This window comes from Mytilus californianus, unplaced genomic scaffold, assembly GCF_021869535.1.
Source record: "Mytilus californianus isolate M0D057914Y unplaced genomic scaffold, xbMytCali1.0.p SCAF_5, whole genome shotgun sequence".
Taxonomy (NCBI): Eukaryota; Metazoa; Mollusca; class Bivalvia; order Mytilida; family Mytilidae; genus Mytilus; species Mytilus californianus.
Window position 1 is genome coordinate 64,410,076 of NW_026262701.1, and position 19,282 is coordinate 64,429,357.

The 19,282-nt window shown below is 34.1% G+C and overlaps 2 protein-coding genes and 1 long non-coding RNA gene across 8 annotated transcripts in view; 1 reads left to right on the plus strand and 2 right to left on the minus strand.

Annotated features, from left to right (window-relative positions):
* The window catches only part of LOC127701233 (importin-4-like), a 997,117-nt gene that overhangs the window by 108,408 nt on the left and 869,427 nt on the right, over positions 1–19,282 (minus strand). For 3 of the 6 annotated variants that reach the window (XM_052205054.1, XM_052205053.1, XM_052205055.1), the window contains one exon: positions 14,877–15,950. The gene's annotated coding sequence lies outside the window, so the exon portion shown is untranslated. Of the gene's footprint in view, positions 1–12,557; positions 16,165–19,282 lie in introns of those variants that run through there. The other 3 variants (XM_052205057.1, XM_052205056.1, XM_052205052.1) reach the window with 3 other exon arrangements.
* The window catches only part of LOC127701235 (GPI transamidase component PIG-T-like), a 242,162-nt gene that overhangs the window by 45,449 nt on the left and 177,431 nt on the right, over positions 1–19,282 (minus strand). The gene's annotated exons all lie outside the window — the stretch shown is intronic.
* Positions 7,804–19,282, plus strand: part of LOC127701252 (uncharacterized) — a 239,064-nt gene continuing 227,585 nt past the window's right edge. The window contains exon 1 of the long non-coding RNA XR_007981955.1: positions 7,804–8,146. This is a non-coding gene — a long non-coding RNA (uncharacterized LOC127701252). The remainder of the gene's footprint in view (positions 8,147–19,282) is intronic.

Sequence of the window (19,282 nt, forward strand, 5' to 3'; positions counted from 1 at the left end):
GGCCCCTAATTACTAAAATTTTAAAGGAATTACCCCCAAAATCAATCCCAGCCTTCCCTTTGTGGTATGGTACCTTGCAGTACAATTTCAGAGAGATCCATACATTTGCACACAAGTTATTGTCTGGAAACTAGAAAAATGCTTATTTTTGGCCCCTTATTCCTTAACTTTTTGGGCAATTACCCCCAAACTCAATTCCAGCTTTCTCTTTGTGATATGGAACCTTGTAGTATAATATCATAAAGAACCATACACTTACACACAAGTTATTGTCATGAAACAAAAAAAATGCTTGTTTTTTGCCCCTTTTTGGCCCCTAATTCCTAAAATTTGGAGGCAATTACCCCCAAAATCAATCCCAGCATTCCCTTTTTGATATGGAACCTTGTGGTACAATGTCGGAGAGATCCATACACTTACACACAAGTTATGTCTGGAAGTTACAAAAATGTTTATTTTTTACCCCTTTTTGGCCCCTAATTCCTTAACTGTGGGTACCATAACCCCCAAAATCTATCCCCACCTTCCTTTTGTGGTATTGAACCTTATGGTAAAATGTCAGAGAGATCCATTCACTTAAACTAAAGTTAGAGTGCGAAAACTAATGTGTCTTCGGACGACGACGACGCCGACGTCATACCAATATACGACCACAAAATTTTTTTTGCGGTCGTATAAAAAGAGGACAGGAGAGTGTCTATAACAATCGGAACATATTTGTGGTTATCTGTGACACAGATATTCGATAAAGGTAAAACAAATCAGATGTTGTTTGTAAAACTTTTGATGGAATGACTTCCAACTTTACCACTAGGAACCTCATGGTTCAATATCTTCCTTATAATTATAAGCAGCAATCCTCTATCATAAATTATGATAAGACACACAAGCTCTAGAATATCTTATCAACTGGGAGATATTTACTCATATGGAAGTGCTGCTGGAATATTGCTACATAATAATACAAATTTCACAATTGGAAAGATGAAATTATATCTTTTGTTGTCAAGTTTTGTTCTCAGCTAACTCTCATTATAAGAATAAGAAGATGTGGTTTGTTTGCCAATGAGACAACTCCCCACCAGAGACCGAATGACGCAAAAGGTTACCTACTATAGGTCACTGTAAGGCCTTCAACAATGAGCAAAACCCATACTGCATGGCAAGCTTTTAAAGGCCCCAGATGACAAATGTAAAACAATTCAAATGAGAAAACTAATGGCCTGATTTAGGTACTAAACAATATATGAAAAACAAATATGATATACAGCAACAAACAACAACCACTGCAATACAGGCTCCTGACTTGGGACAGGCACATGCAGAATGGGGCGGGGTTAAAAATGTTTGCAAGTGTTCCAACCATCCTCTAACCTGGGACTGTGGTGTAACAGCACAACATAAGAACAAACTGTAAGTCAGTTGCAAATGGCTTAACTTAGTAGAACTGTACAAATCTACTGACCCAAATACAGGATATAAATGAAGTTGATGATATAAATTCAGTCTATTGATTTACCCTAAAACACCCAAGAATACCCCAAAAACACCAAAAAATATTAAACTCACTTAAGAATAACCATTTATATACCCTTTCTATAGTGAAAACAAGAGGCTGTCAGAGAGACAGCAAACCGAATTATCCTGCAGAGGTCGAACCCTGAACAGTTGAGCAAGTATGGACACTACATTTAAACTTAAAACAGCTCTGAATTTGGATTGTGATTGACTATTTGACACATCATAGGTTTGTGACACAAAATGAATGTAGTCAAAGAACTGATATATTTGAAATTGGACATTTAAATACCTATTATGGTCCAATATCCAAAATCTAAGTACATATTAGAATCAGCATATCAAAGAACCCCAAGAATTCAATTTTTGATGAAATCAGAAAAAAGTTTAATCTTGGACCCTTTGGACCTCAATGTGGACCAATTTGATAAAGGAGCACACAATCCAAAATCTCTCAATACATGGTTAGATTCAGCATTTCAAAGAACCCCATAAATACAATTTTTGTTGAATCAAACAAAGTTTAATTTTGGACCCTGATTTGGACCAACTTGAAAACTGGGCCTAAAAATCTAATATTTAAATAGAGTTTAGATTCAGCATTTGAAAGAACCCTATATATATATTTAATTTATGTTGAAATGAAACACAGGTTAATTTTATCCATAATATTTTCTGTGCAAATGGAAATAACTCAAACTGGATAAATAGTTCTCTAAAATAAGATATGATGCAATTTTTCAAATTATAATCAATAATATAATAACAACAACCAGTGATGACTAAGTTCTCTAAAATTAGATATGATTTAACACTCCAACATTGTTAGAATCAGCATATCAAAGAATCAAAGAATTCAATTTTTGATGAAATTAAACAAAAGTTTAATTTAGGACCCTTTGGACCTCAATATGGTATTATCTTATTAATAATGAAAAGCTCGACCTTTTACAAGTTCTTAAACAGGAGGGGGGTGGGGGTGGGGGTGACCCAAGGGGACTCGCCTTATATTTCATTTGGTTTGTTTTATTGTCCCATTCAAGAATATATATGGTTTCGGGGTGGGGATCTTGACCATTTACAAGTTTTCAAAAAGAAGGGGGGTGGGGGTTACCCCAGGGGACTTTCCCTCAATTTCATTTGATTTGTTTTATTGTCCCATTCAAGAATATATATGGTTTAGGGGTGGGGATCTCGACCATTTACAAGTTATCAAAAAGAAAGGGGGTGGGGGTTACCCCCATGGACTTTCCCTATATTTGATTTGATTTGTTTTATTGTCCCATACAAGAATATATATGGATTAGGGGTGGGGATTTCGACCATTTACAAGTTCTCAAACAGGAGGGGGTGGTGTGACCCCAGGGGACTCGCCTTTTATTTCATTTGATTTGTTTTATTGTCCAATACAAGAATATATATGGTTGCAGGGTGGGGATCTTGACTGTTTACAAGTTTTCAAAAAAAAAGGGGGGTGGGGGTGACCCCTGGACTTCCCCTATATTTCATTTGATTTGTTTTATTGTTCCATACAAGAATATATATGGTTTAGGGGAAAGGATCTCGACCGTTTACAAGTTCTCAAACAGGAGGGGGGTGGGGGTGACCCCAAGGGACTTGCCTTATATTTCATTTGATTTGATTTATTGTCCCATACAAGAATATATATGGTTTCGGGGTGGGGATCTTGACCGTTTACAAGTTTTTTAAAAAAAGGGGGGTGGGGGTTACCCCAGGGGTCTTCCCCTCAATTTCATTTGATTTGTGTTATTGTGCCATTCAAGATTATATATGGTTTAGGGGTGAGGATCTCGACCGTTTACAAGATAAAAGCACATTCTCAAATGGAAGGGGGGTGGGGGTAAGAATATATATGGTTTAGGGAGACTTAATTATCTACAAAATGTCTAATAATGAACAGTAAAGTTCAAACTTCATTTATACAGTCCTACTAGTAAATGTCAAACTTTATATATACAGTCCTACAGATCTTATCAGGAAACAGAAATTTTTCAAATAAATCTGTCACTCCAATGATTATCATATGCTAAGATATAACCCAGATCTAATTGGTGAATGTAAAAATGAAGGGATAGCAAGAATTTTAAAACTCAAAAAAAGGGCAGCAAGTTTAATTCTAGATGCAGATCCTTTATCCCCCTCAGCCCCCTTAATTAAAAAACTTGGGTGGATGACAGTTGACAATAGAATAAAATACCACAAATATTTACTTCTATATAAATGTATCCGTATGGAAGCACCAATGTACCTAGTTCAAAAGTTTAAACTGAAATCAGATAATAATCCTTACTCCCTGAGAGGCGTCACTCAAGGTAATCTGATAGTTCCTAAGCCAAAAGCTGAGCTATTTAAGAAATCTTTTGTTTATTCTGGATCAGTGTTATGGAATGGACTACCACACAAAATGCGTAAAGCTCAAAACACTTATACTTTTAAACAAAGTATCAAGAAGTACTTAACACAGTCCTGATAAGATTATATTTTCTACAATGTGTTTGTATATTCTTTTATTTTTATTTGTATTTGATTTTTTGACTACATGTACATCTTGAACAGCCTTTTATCTTATTATGTTAGTAATATTACATTGAACTAATTGACTGTAAATTAACTATGTGTAAATATCTGTTTTTGATTGTATTGTAATTTGTATGTGAGGGCCTCAGGGAAGATTAGTTTATTGTAACTAACTGAGTTTACCCTCTTTAAATAAAGAATTTATTATTATTATTATTATAATTAATAATTAATAATGTAATAATCTTCAAAATGTCTAATAATATAGCTTATAATCATCACCACTTAGGAAATTGATAATTTTCAAATAAATCTGTCACTCCAATTTTTATTGTGAGATAAGACAAGTCATCAAAAGTTTCAAACAATTTACCAATGATATTTTGCCAATAACTCAAATTTATTTCCATGAACCAGTAACAAAACACCAAAATAATTCTCTAAAATTAGATATGACTTAACCACTCATAAATCTCTAAAATTAGATATGATTTTATATCTATCAATTAAACACATCACTTTTCAAAACAAATAACTCAAACTTATTTCCATAAACCAGTAAAAAACCAGCAAAATACTTCTCTAAAATCAGATATGATGTTATATATATTTCCATATCATAATCAAATTCAATTAATAGTTGCTAATATTGTTTCTTTCATGTGTCAAAAAATAATACAGATCTGCAACTTATCTATCAATGTCAAAAACTTTATCTCATAATAAAAATAGATTATTATCTAATTAATAACAAGTTCAGATTCAGCACTTGAAAGAACCCTATATATATTTAATTTATGTTCAAATATAACACACACAAACTGATTAATTTTCCCAGGGGACCTGCCCTTTATTTCATATGATTTGTTTTTTTGTCCCATACAAGGATATATATGGTTTAGGGGCGAGGATCTCGACCATTTACAAGTTCTTAAACAGGAAGAAGGTGGGAATGACCCCTTTTATTTCATTTCATTTGTTTTATTGTAACATACAAGATATATATGGTTTCGCGGTGTGGATCTTGACCGTTTACAAGTTTTCAAAACAAGAGGCTCTCAAGAGCCTGAATCACTCACCTGTATTTCAGAGGAGAAGATTTTTAAATGTTAGCAAACTTAATGAACAAATTGTGTAAAATTGTCTTTAAAGGGCAATAACTCCTTAAGGGGTCAATTGACAATTTTGGTCATATTAACTTCTTTGTAGATCTTACTTTGATGAACATTATTGCTGCTTACAGTTTACATATATCTATAGTCATATCCAAAATAATAACAAATAAAATGCTCCGTTGGGCGCAGCTTGATACGACCGCAGAGGTCGAACTCTGAACAGTTGGGGCAAGTATGGACACAACATTCAAGCTTGATACACACTGAATTTGGATTGTGATTAAATATTTGACACAGCATAGGTTTTTGACACAGAATGAATGTGGTCTAAGAACTTATAAATTTTTAATTTACCTATTCAAACCATATCATTATTATTTGCTTTTATATATAAATCAGAAATAACCAATTTAAAATGAAAAATTTTAAAGAAAAAAAAAGGAAAAAGAAATCCCTCCCCCCAAATTTTTTGAACCCCCTTATGATTCATCAACCCCAATCTCAATCCCAGCCTTCCCTTTGTGGTATGGTACCTTGCAGTAAAATTTCAGAGAGATCCATACACTTGAACACAAGTTATTGTCTGGAAACTAGAAAAATGCTTATTTTTGGCCCCTTATTCCTAAACGTTTTGGGCAATTTCCCCCAAACTCAATTCCAGCTTTCCCTTTGTGATATGGAACCTTGTAGTACAATTTCAGAGAGATCCATATACTTACACACAAGTTATTGTCATGAAACTAGAAAAATGCTTGTTTTTGGCCCCTAATTCCTAAAATTTTGAGACAATTACCCCCAAAATCAATCCCAGCATTCCCTTCTTGATATGGAACCTTGTGGTACAATGTCAGAGAGATCCATACACTAACACACAAGTAATGTCTGGAAGTTACAAAAATGCTTATTTTTGGCCCCTAATTCCTTAACTGTTGGTACCATAACCCTCAAAATCAATCCCAACCTTCCTTTTGTGGTATTGAACCTTATGGTAAAATTTCATAGAGATCCATTCACTTAAACTAAAGTTAGAGTGCGGAATCAATGTGTATTCGGACGACACTGACGACTACGCCAACGTCATACCAATATACGACCGCAAAATTTTTTAGCGGTCGTATAAAAACTGCAAAATTTTTTTAAAACTACCAATTCGGTGGCAGCAACCCAACAATGGGTTGTTCGATTTATCTGAAAATTTCAGGGCCAACAGATCTTGCACAATTAAACAATTTTACTCCATGTCACATTTGCTCTAAAAGATTTAGTTTTTGAGATATAAGCCAAAAACTGCATTTGACCCTTATGTTCTATTTTTAGCCATGGCGGCCATGTTTGTCGATGGATACAAACTTCGGATACAATTTATAAACAAGTTACCCTAAGGAACATTTAGTAAAAGTTTAAAGGTAATTGGCCTAGTAGTTTCAGAGCAGAAGATTTTTAAATGTTAGCAAACTTGATGAACAAATTGTGTAAAATTGTCTTTAAAGAGCAATAACTCCTAAAGGGCTCAATTGACAATTATGGTCATATTAACTTTTTTGTAGATCTTACTTTGCTGAACATTATTGCTGCTTAAAGTTTATATATATCTATAATAATATTCAAAATAATAACAAATAAAATGCTCCGCTGGGGCGCAGCTTGATACGATCGCAGAGGTCGAACCCTGAACAGTTGGGGCAAGTATGGACACAACATTCAAGCTTGATACAGCACTGAATTTGGATTGTAATTAAATATTTGACACAGCATAGGTTTCTCACACAGAATGAAAGTGGTCTAAGAACTTAAAAATTTTTAATTTACCTATTCAAACCATATCATTATTATTTGCTTTTATATATAAATCAGAAATAACCAATTTAAAATGGAAAATTTTAAAGAAAAAAAGGAAAAATAAATCCCCCCAATTTTTTGAACCCCCTTATGATTCATCATCCCCAAACTCAATCCCAGCTTTCCCTTTGTGGTATGGTACCTTGCAGTACAATTTCAGAGAGATCCATACACTTGAACACAAGTTATTGTCTGGAAACTAGAAAAATGCTTGTTTTTTGGCCCCTTTTTGGCCCCAAATTCCTAAACGTTTAGGGCAATTACCCCCAAACTCAAACCCAGCTTTCCCTTTGTGATATGGAACTTTGCAGTACAATTTAATAAAGATCCCTACACTTACACACAAGTTATTGTCCTGAAACTAGAAAAATGCTTGTTTTTTTGCCCTTTTATGGCCCCTATTTACTAAAATTTTGAAGGAATTACCCCCAAAATCAATCCCAGCCTTCCCTTTGTGGTATGGTATCTTGCAGTACAATTTCAGAGAGAATCATACATTTGAACACAAGTTATTGTCTGGGAACTAGAAAAATGCTTATTTTTGGCCCCTTTTTCCTAAACTTTTTTGGGCAATTACCCCAAAACTTAATTCCAGCTTTCCCTTTGTAATATGGAACCTTGTAGTACAATTTCATAAAGATCCATACACTAACACACAAGTTATTGTCATGAAACTAGAAAAATGCTTGTTTTTTGCCCCTTTTTGGCCCCTCATTCCTAAAATTTGGAAGCAATTACCCCCAAAATCAATCCCAGCATTCCCTTTGTGATATGGAACCTTGTGAATCAATGTCACAGAGATCCATACACTTGAACACAAGTTATTGTCATGAAACTAGAAAAATGCTTGTTTTTTGCCCCTTTTTGGCCCCTAATTCCTAAAATTTGGAGGCAATTACCCGCAAAATCAATCCCAGCATTCCCTTTGTGATATGGAACCTTGTGGTACAATGTCAGAGAGATCCATACACTTACCCACAAGTTATGTCTGGAGTTACAATAAAATGCTCTGCAGGGCGCAGCTTGATACGACCGCAGAGGTCGAACCCTGACCAGTTGGGGCAAGTATGGACACAACATTCAAGCTTGATACAGCTTTGCATTTGGATTGTGATTAAATATTTGACACAGCATAGGTTTCTGACACAGAATGAATGTGGTCTAAGAACCTAAAAAATATTAAATTGGACATTCACCTATTATGGTCCAATACCAAAAATCTAAATACATGGTTAGATTCAGCATATCAATGAACCCCAAGAATTCAATTTTTGATGAAATCAAACAAAGTTTAATTTTGGACCCTTTTGACCTCAATGTGGACAAAGTTGATAACGGGGCCCAAAAATCAAAAATCTAAATACATGTTTAGATTCAGCATATCAAAGAACCCTAAGAATTCAATTTTTGTTAAAATCAAACTAAGTTTAATTTTGGACCCTTTGGACCTTAATGTAGACCAATTTGAAAACGGAACCAAAAATTAAGAATCTAAATACACGGTTAGATTCGGCATATCAAAGAACCCCAATAATTCAATTTTTGATGAAATCAAACAAAGTTTAATTTTGGACCCTTTGGACCTCAATGTGGACCAATTTAAAAACAGGGCCCAAAATCCTAAAACTAAATACACGGTTAGATTCAGCATATTAAAGAACCCCAAGAACTCAAGAATAAAACCCCATTGAAATTGGTCAAGAAATAAGCAATTTATACGAAGTATCTTCTTTTGCACAATACTGTGCAATTGAATATTTCTTGCTATTGCGAAATACTGTACAATTGACAATTTCTTGCTATTGCGCAATATTGTGCTATTGGATATTTCTTGCTATTGCGCAATACTGTGCAATTGAAGATTTCTTGCTATTGCGCAATACTGTGCAATTGAAGATTTCTTGCTATTGTGCAATACTGTGCAATTGAAAATTTCTTGCTATTGCACAATACTTATTATATAATAATTTACACATCCTGTTTGGTGTGTATCTCCTACCATATCATTATTATTTGCTTTAAAATATAAATCAGAAATAACCAACTTAAAATGGAAAATTTTAAAAGAAAAAAAAAAGGAAAAAAATAAAAATCCCCCCCACCCAAATTTTTTGAACCCCCTTATGATTCATCACCCCTTAACTCAATCCCAGCCTTCCCTTTGTGGTATGGTACCTTGCAGTACAATTTCAGAGAGATCCATACACTTGAACACAAGTTATTGTCTGGAAACTAGAAAAATGCTTATTTTTGGCCCCTTTTTTGGCCCAAAATTCCTAAACGTTTCGGCAATTACCCCCAAACTCAAACCCAGCTTTCCCTTTGTGATATGGAACCTTGTAGTACAATTTCAGAAAGATCCATACACTTAAACACAAGTTATTGTCCTGAAACTAGAATAAAATGCTCCGCAGGGCGCAGCTTGATACGACCGCAGAGGTCGAACCCTGAACAGTTGGGGGAAGTATGGACACAACATTCAAGCTTGATACAGCTTTGGATTTGGATTGTGATTAAATATTTGACACAGCATAGGTTTCTAACACAGATTGAATGTGGTCTAAGAACTTAAAAATTTTAAATTGGACATTCACCTATTATGGTCCAATATCCAAAATCTAAATACATGGTTAGATTCAGCATATCAAAGAACCCCAAGAATTCAATTTTTGATGAAATCAAACAAAGTTTAATTTTGGACCCTTTTGACCTCAATGTGGACAAAGTTGATAACGGGGCCCAAAAATCAAAAATCTAAATACATGGTTAGATTCAGCATATCAAAGAACCCCATATATTCAATTTTTGTTGAAATCAAACAAAGTTTAATTTTGGACCCCGATTTGGACCAACTTGAAAACTGGGCCCATAATCAAAAATCTAAATACATGTTTAGATTCAGCATATCAAAGAACCCTAAGAATTCAATTTTTGTTAAAATCAAACTAAGTTTAATTTTGGACCCTTTGGACCTTAATGTAGACCAATTTGAAAACGGAACCAAAAATTAAGAATCTAAATACATGGTTAGATTCGGCATATCAAAGAACCCCAATAATTCAATTTTTGATGAAATCAAACAAAGTTTAATTTTGGACCCTTTTGACCTCAATGTGGACAAAGTTGATAACGGGGCCCAAAAATCAAAAATCTAAATACATGGTTAGATTCAGCATATCAAGGAACCCCATATATTCAATTTTTGTTGAAATCAAACAAAGTTTAATTTTGGACCCCGATTTGGACCAACTTGAAAACTGGGCCCATAATCAAAAATCTAAATACATGTTTAGATTCAGCATATCAAAGAACCCTAAGAATTCAATTTTTGTTAAAATCAAACTAAGTTTAATTTTGGACCCTTTGGACCTTAATGTAGACCAAATTGAAAACGGAACCAAAATTTAAGAATCTAAATATACAGTTAGATTCGGCATATCAAAGAACCCCAATAATTCAATTTTTGATGAAATCAAACAAAGTTTAATTTTGGACCCTTTGGACCTCAATGTGGACCAATTTAAAAACAGGGCCCAAAATCCAAAAACTAAATACACGGTTAGATTCAGCATATTAAAGAACCCCATGAAATCAAGAATAAAACCCCATTGAAATTGGTCAAGAAATAAGCAATTTATAGGAAGTATCTTCTTTTGCACAATCCTGTGCTATTAAATATTTCTTGCTATTGCGCAATACTGTACAATTGACAATTTCTTGCTATTGCGCAATATTGTGCTATTGGATATTTCTTGCTATTGCGCAATACTGTGCAATTGAAGATTTCTTGCTATTGCGCAATACTGTGCAATTGAAGATTTCTTGCTATTGTGCAATACTGTGCAATTGAAAATTTCTTGCTATTGCACAATACTTATTATATAATAATTTACACATCCTGTTTGGTGTGTATCTCCTACCATATCATTATTATTTGATTTTAAATATAAATCAGAAATAACCAACTTAAAATGGAAAATTTTAAAAGAAACAAAAAAGGAAAAAAAAGAAAAAAAAGGAAAAAAAAATAAATCCCCCCCCAAAATTTTTTGAACCCCCATTATGATTCATCACCCCCAAACTCAATCCCAGCCTTCCCTTTGTGGTATGGTACCTTGCAGTACAATTTCAGAGAGATCCATACACTTGAACGCAAGTTATTGTCTGGAAACTAGAAAAAAATGTGTTTTTTGGCCCCAAATTCCTAAACGTTTAGGGCAATTACCCCCAAACTCAAACCCAGCTTTCCCTTTGTGATATGGAACCTTGTAGTACAATTTCAGAAAGATCCATACACTTACACACAAGTTATTGTCATGAAACTAGAAAAATGCTTGTTTTTTGCCCCTTTTTTGGCCCCTAATTCCTAAAATTTGGAGGCAATTACCCCCAAAATCAATCCCAGCATTCCTTTAGTGATATGGAATCTTGTGGTACAATGTCAGAGAGATCCATACACTTACACACAAGTTATGTCTGGAAGTTACAAAAATGCTTATTTTTGGCCCCTTTTTGGCCCCTAATTCCTTTACTGTTATTACCATAACCCCCAAAATCAATCCCAACCTTCCTTTTGTGGTATTGAACCTTGTGGTAAAATTTCATAAAGATCCATTCACTTAAACTAAAGTTAGAGTGCGAAAACCAATGTGTCTTCGGACGACGGCAGACGACGACGACGACGCCGGACGACGACGACGCCAACGTCATACCAATATACGACCACAAAAATTTTTTTGCGGTCGTATAAAAATGCTTGTTTTTTTGCCCTTTTATGGCCCCTATTTACTAAAATTTTGAAGGAATTACCCGCAAAATCAATCCCAGCCTTCCCTTTGTGGTATGGTACCTTGCAGTACAATTTCAGAGAGATCCATACACTTGAACACAAGTTATTGTCTGGAAACTAGAAAAATGCTTATTTTTGGCCCCTTATTTGGCCCCCAATTCCTAAACGTTTCGGCAATTACCTCCAAACTCAATTCCAGCTTTCCCTTTGTGATATGGAACCTTGTAGTACAATTTCAGAAAGATCCATACACTTACACACAAGTTATTGTCATGAAACTAGAAAAATGCTTGTTTTTTGCCCCTTTTTTGGCCCGTAATTCCTAAAATTTTGAGGCAATTACCCCCAAAATCAATCCCAGCATTCCTTTTGTGATATGGAACCTTGTGGTACAATGTCAGAGATATCCATACACTAACACACAAGTTATGTCTGGAAGTTACAAAAATGCTTATTTTTGGCCCTTAATTCCTTTACTGTTGGTACCATAACCCCCAAAATCAATCCCAACCTTCCTTTTGTGGTATTGAACCTTGTGGTAAAATTTCATAGAGATCCATTCACTTAAACTAAAGTTAGAGTGCGAAAACCAATGTGTCTTCGGACGACGCCGGGACGACAACAACGACGACGACGAAGACGCCAACGTCATACCATTATACGACCACAAAAATTTTTTTGCGGTCGTATAAAAATGCTTATTTTTGGCCCCTAATTCCTTAACTGTGGGTACCATAACCCCCAAAATCAATCCCCACCTTCCTTTTGTGGTATTGAACCTTATGGTAAAATTTCATAGAGATCCATTCACTTAAACTAAAGTTAGAGTGTGAAAACTAATGTGTCTTCGGACGACGACGATGACGACGTCATACCAATATACGTCCACAAAATTTTTTTTGCGGTCGTATAAAAACTGCAAAATTTTTTTAAAACTACCAATTCGGTGGCAGCAACCCAACAATGGGTTGTTCAATTCGTCTGAAAATTTCAGGGCCGATAGATCTTGACCAATTAAACAATTTTACCCCCATGTCACATTTGCTCTAAAAGATTTGGTTTTTGAGATATAAGCCAAAAACTGCATTTGACCCTTATGTTCTATTTTTAGCCATGGCGGCCATGTTTGTCGATGGATACAAACTTCGGATACAATTTATAATTAAGATACCCTAAGGAACATTTAGTTAAAGTTTGAAGGTAATTGGCCCAGTAGTTTCAGAGGAGAAGATTTTTAAATGTTAGCAAACTTGATGAACAAATTGTGTAAAATTGTCTTTAAAGGGCAATAACTCCTTAAGGGCTCAATTGACAATTATGGTCATATTAACTTTTTTGTAGTGTGAAAACTAATGTGTCTTCGGACAACGACGATGACGACGTCATACCAATATACGTCCACAAAATTTTTTTTGCGGTCGTATAAAAACTGCAAAATTTTTTTAAAACTACCAATTCGGTGGCAGCAACACAAAAATGGGTTGTTCGATTTGTCTGAAAATTTCAGAGCTGATAGATCTTGACCAATTGAACAATTTTACCCCCATGTCAGATTTGCTCTAAAAGCCTAAGTTTTTGAGATATAAGCCAAAAACTGCATTTGACCCCTATGTTCTATTTTTAGCCATGGCGGCCATGTTTGTCGGTGGATCAAAACTTCGGATACAATTTATAAACTAGATACCCTAAGGAACATTTAGTTAAAGTTTGAAGGTATTTGGCCCAGTAGTTTCAGATGAGAAGATTTTTGAAATAGTTTACAACGACAGACGACAGACGCCAAGTGATGGCATAAGATCACATGGGGCCCGAAGGGCCCCGGTGAGCTAAACTAGAGGCAGGTCAGGTCGGGCCAGGTGAGCTAAAAAGGAGAGTAGGGGTTACCCCAGGGGACTTCCCCTAAATTTAATTTGCTTTATTTTATTGTCCCTGTAAAATATATATGGTTTAGGGGTGGGGATCTGAACCGTTTACAAGTTTTCAAAAAGAAAGGGGTAGGGTTTACCCCCGTGGACTTCCCTTATATTTCATTTGATTTGATATATTGTCCCATACAAGAATATATATGGTTTCTGGGTTGGAATCTTGACTGTTTACAAGTTATCAAAAAAAAGGGGGTAGGGGTTACCCCAATGGACTTCCCCTATATTTCATTTGATTAGTTTTATTGTCCCATACAAGAATATATATGGTTTAGGGGTGGGGATCTCGACCGTTTACAAGTTCTTAAACAGAAAGAAGGTGGGGATGACCCCAGGGGACTTGACTTTTGTTTCCTTTGATTTGTTTTATTGTAACATACAAGAATATATATGGTTTCAGGGTGGGGATCTTGACTGTTTACAAGTTTTCAAAACTAGAGGCTCTAAAGAGCCTGTGTCGCTCACCTTGGTATATGTGCATATTAAACAAAGGACAAAGATGGATTCATGACAAAATTGTGTTTTGGTGATGGTGATGTGTTTGTAGATCTTACTTTACTGAACTTTCTTGCTGCTTACAATTATCTCTATCTATAATGAACTTGGCCCAGTAGTTACAGTGGAAAATATTTTGTAAAAAATTTACAAAAATTTACAAAATTTATGAAAAAATTGTAAAAAATTGACTATAAAGGGCAATAACTCCTTAAGGGGTCAATTGACAATTTTGGTCATGTTGACTTATTTGTAGTTCTTACTTTGCTGTACATTATTGCTGTTAACAGTTCTATAATCTATAATAAAATTCAAGATAATAACCAAAAGCTGCAAAATTTTCTTAAAATTACCAATTCAGGGGCAGCAACCCAACAACGTGTTGCCTGATTGGTCTGAAAATTTCAGGGCAGATAGATCTTGACCTGATAATCAGTTTTACCCTATGTCAGATTACTCTTAATGCTTTGGTTTCAGAGATATAAGCCAAAATCTACATTTTACCCCTATGTTCTATTTTTAGCCATGTCGGCCATCTTGGTTCGCGGGCGGGGTCATGGGACACATTTTTTAAACAAGATACCCTAATGATGATTGTGGACAAGTTTGGTTAAATTTGTCTTAGTAGTTTCAGAGGAGAAGATTTTTGTAAAAGATTACAAAAATTTACGAAAAATGGTTAAAAATTGACTATAAAGGGCAATAACTCCTTAAGGGGTCAACTGACCATTTTGGTCAAGTTGACTTAATTGTAGATCTTACTTTGCTGAACATTATTGCTGTATACAGTTTATCTCTATCTATAATAATATTCAAGATAATAACCAAAAATTCGTAAGGGTTCCGCGGAACCGAGTGTCTCACCTACTTTTTCTGTTAATCGCAGGCTCAACAAAAATGAGGAAGTAAATCAATAAAAATATTTCACTTGATACTATCTTTTGATTGTAAGAAGCTTCTGTCCAAGTTTGGTAAAAATCCAGGATAGTTTATGAATCTAATAAATGTTTAAAAACTTTAACTGCAGACTGAATGTAATGTTAACTGGAAGAAAACAAAATTTCCTTCTAGATACTAGTATTTGATCATAAACAAGCTTCTGTCCAAGTTTGGTACAAATCCAAAATAGTATAAGAAAGTTATTAAAATTTTAAAAACTTTAACCACAGAGTGAATGTGTTTTTTCCTTGCAGAAAATCCAAGTCCATTTAAAAGTAAAATACAGAAAAAATGGATTTATTTTTTTACAAAATTTTCTTCTAGATTCTAGCTTTTGATAATAAACAAGCTTCTGTCCAAGTTTGGTACAAATCCAAAATAGTTTAAGAAAGTTATTAAAATTTTAAAAACTTTAACCACAGAGTGAATGTGTTGTTTCCTGGCAGAAAATCTAAGTCCATTTAAAAATAAAATAAGGAAAAAATGGATTTATTTTTTTTACAAAATTTACTCCTGGATACTATCTTATGATCATAAACAAGCTTCTGTCCAAGTTTGGTACAAACCCAGGATAGTTTAAGAAAGTTATTCAAATTTTAAAAACTTTAACCACAGAGTGAATGTAAAATTTCCCGGCAGAAAAACTAAGTCCATTTATAAGTAAAATACAGAAAAAATGGAATTTTATTTTTACAAAATTTACTTCTGGATACTATCTTATGATCATAAACAAGCTTCTGTCCAAGTTTGGTAGAAATCCTGGATAGTTTAAGAAAGTTATTAAAATTTTAAAAACTTTAACCACAGAGTGAATATTTGTGGACGCCGCCGACGACAACGACGACGACGACGCCGACGGAATGTAGGATCGCTATGTCTCGCTTTTTCGACTAAAGTCGAAGGCTCGGCAAAAACGGCAAAATTTCCTTAAAATTACCAATTCAGGGGCAGCAACCCAACAACGGGTTGTCCAATTCATCTGAAAATTTCAGGGCAGATAGATCTTGACCTGATAAACAATTTTACCCTATGTCAGATTTGCTCTAAATGCTTTGGTTTCAGAGATATGAGCCAAAAACTGCATTTTACCCTATGTACTATTTTTTAGCCATGTCGGCCATCTTGGTTCGCGGGCGGGGTCATCGGACACATTTTTTAAACGAGATACCCTAATGATGATTGTGGACAAGTTTGGTTAAATTTGTCTTAGTAGTTTCAGAGGAGAAGATTTTTGTAAAAGATTACAAAAATTTACGAAAAATGGTTAAAAATTGACTATAAAGGGCAATAACTCCTTAAGGGGTCAACTGACCATTTTGGTCAAGTTGACTTAATTGTAGATCTTACTTTGCTGAACATTATTGCTGTATACAGTTTATCTCTATCTATAATAATATTCAAGATAATAACCAAAAACGGCAAAATTTCCTTAAAATTACCAATTCAGGGGCAGCAACCCAACAACTGGTTGACCAATTCATCTGAAAATTTCAGGGCAGATAGATCTTGACCTGATAAACAATTATACAGTATGTCAGATTTGCTCTAAATGCTTTGGTTTCAGAGATATAAGCCAAAAACTGCATTTTACCCTATGTACTATTTTTTAGCCATGTCAGCCATCTTGGTTCGCGGGCGGGGTCATCGGACACATTTTTAAAACTAGATACCCTAATGATGATTGTGGACAAGTTTGGTTAAATTTGTCTTAGTAGTTTCAGAGGAGAAGATTTTTGTAAAAGATTACAAAAATTTACGAAAAATGGTTAAAAATTGACTATAAAGGGCAATAACTCCTTAAGGGGTCAACTGACCATTTTGGTCAAGTTGACTTAATTGTAGATCTTACTTTGCTGAACATTATTGCTGTATACAGTTTATCTCTATCTATAATAATATTCAAGATAATAACCAAAAACAGCAAAATTTCCTTAAAATTACCAATTCAGGGGCAGCAACCCAACAACGGGTTGTCAGATTCATCTGAAAATTTCAGGGCAGATAGATCTTGACCTGATAAACAATTTTGCCCTATGTCAGATTTGCTCTAAATGCTTTGGTTTCAGAGATATAAGCCAAAAACTGCATTTTACCCTATGTACTATTTTTTAGCCATGTCAGCCATCTTGGTTCGCGGGCGGGGTCATCGGACACATTTTTTAAACGAGATACCCTAATGATGATTGTGGACAAGTTTGGTTAAATTTGTCTTAGTAGTTTCAGAGGAGAAGATTTTTGTAAAAGATTACAAAAATTTACGAAAAATGGTTAAAAATTGACTATAAAGGGCAATAACTCCTTAAGGGGTCAACTGACCATTTTGGTCAAGTTGACTTAATTGTAGATCTTACTTTGCTGAACATTATTGCTGTATACAGTTTATCTCTATCTATAATAATATTCAAGATAATAACCAAAAACAGCAAAATTTCCTTAAAATTACCAATTCAGGGGCAGCAACCCAACAACGGGTTGTCAGATTCATCTGAAAATTTCAGGGCAGATAGATCTTGACCTGATAAACAATTTTGCCCTATGTCAGATTTGCTCTAAATGCTTTGGTTTCAGAGATATAAGCCAAAATCTACATTTTACCCCTATGTTCTATTTTTAGCCATGGCGGCCATCTTGGTTGGTTCGCCAGGTCATCGGACACATTTTTTAAACTAGATACTTGAATGATGATTGTGGCAAAGTTTGGGTGCATTTGGCCCAGTAGTTTCAGAGGAGAAGATTTTTGTAAAAGTTTACGGACGACTGACGACGGACGCCAAGTGATGAGAAAAGCTCACTTGACCTTTCAGGTCAGGTGAGCTAAAAAAAGGGGTGGGGGTTATCCCAGGGGACTTCCCCTAAATTTCAATTGATTTGTTTTATTGTCCCATACAAGAATATATATGGTTTAGAGGTGGGGATCTTAACCTTTTACAAGTTTTCCAAAACATTTTTTTTTTTCTTTTTTTCTTTTTCTTTTTTTTTTTTTTAAATTCTCTATAATTTATTTGAAATGTAAAATATTTATAATATCTAATTGAACAGAACTATGATTGTTTAACATAGTACTCTAATATAATTAATAATGTAATAATCTTCAAAATGTCTAATGATATAGCTTATAATCATTACCACTTAGGAAATAGATAATTTTCAAATAAATCTGTCACTCCAATTTTTATTCTGAGATAAGACAAATCATAACAACAGTAAAATATTTAAAAATTCTACTTTTGGATATTAAAAATGGCGATAACTCACAAAGGAGATATACTAAAATCTTGAAAATTAATAGAGACCTTCATTAAGTCCCAGGAAACAACATTTAAATTTGAAAAAAAATTGTTAAAGAGTTTTCATGTTATTGTGCTGACACTGTTTGGCAGCCGCCTGTAGAACCGCCCAGCCGCCCGCCGTATATCACCATTCTAATAACAGATATTTCCTTCGAAAATCCGGTTAAAAATGATTTATTTTCTTAAATTTAACTTGAAATACTACAGAAAACTAGCTCTACAGAAGAATAATGTCAAGAAATTTGAAATATTTGTTGCACACCAATAATTAGGCTTTTGGCATCCATTTCAATATCATATATACAATTATAAATAAATATTTAATAATGTTAAATAGTAATATTTGTTTTCCCTGGGAAATAATATAACAATGTATATTAGGTCCTAGGTTTACTGAAAAATAAATAATTACCCATAATATATGGTTCTTGACTGATGGTTAAATAAAATAAGACAAATTTGCCACTTAACCATTTATAACATTATATTTATATCAACTTTATTTATTTTCTTATCAAATTGTGTATTAACGATGCTGAAATATGTATTTTCAAAAACATAATAACAAATTTCAACAGGGTAAACACTTGGCTTAAATATATACATAAACACAATTACAGAGTTACTATTATTGATACCTTTAAACAATGACCAGGATTGTGAAATGCTCGTACAAAAAAAAGACAAAAACAAATGTACCAAAGAATTAAAATTGACGTGATTTTTTCATATGTTCTTGAATGTTTTTTTGATATTTTGGGGGTATATCTATGGACTCACATAAATTTGAACTTGTTTCAATTGTTTTATTTGATGTTGTTGCAGATGCATGCACAT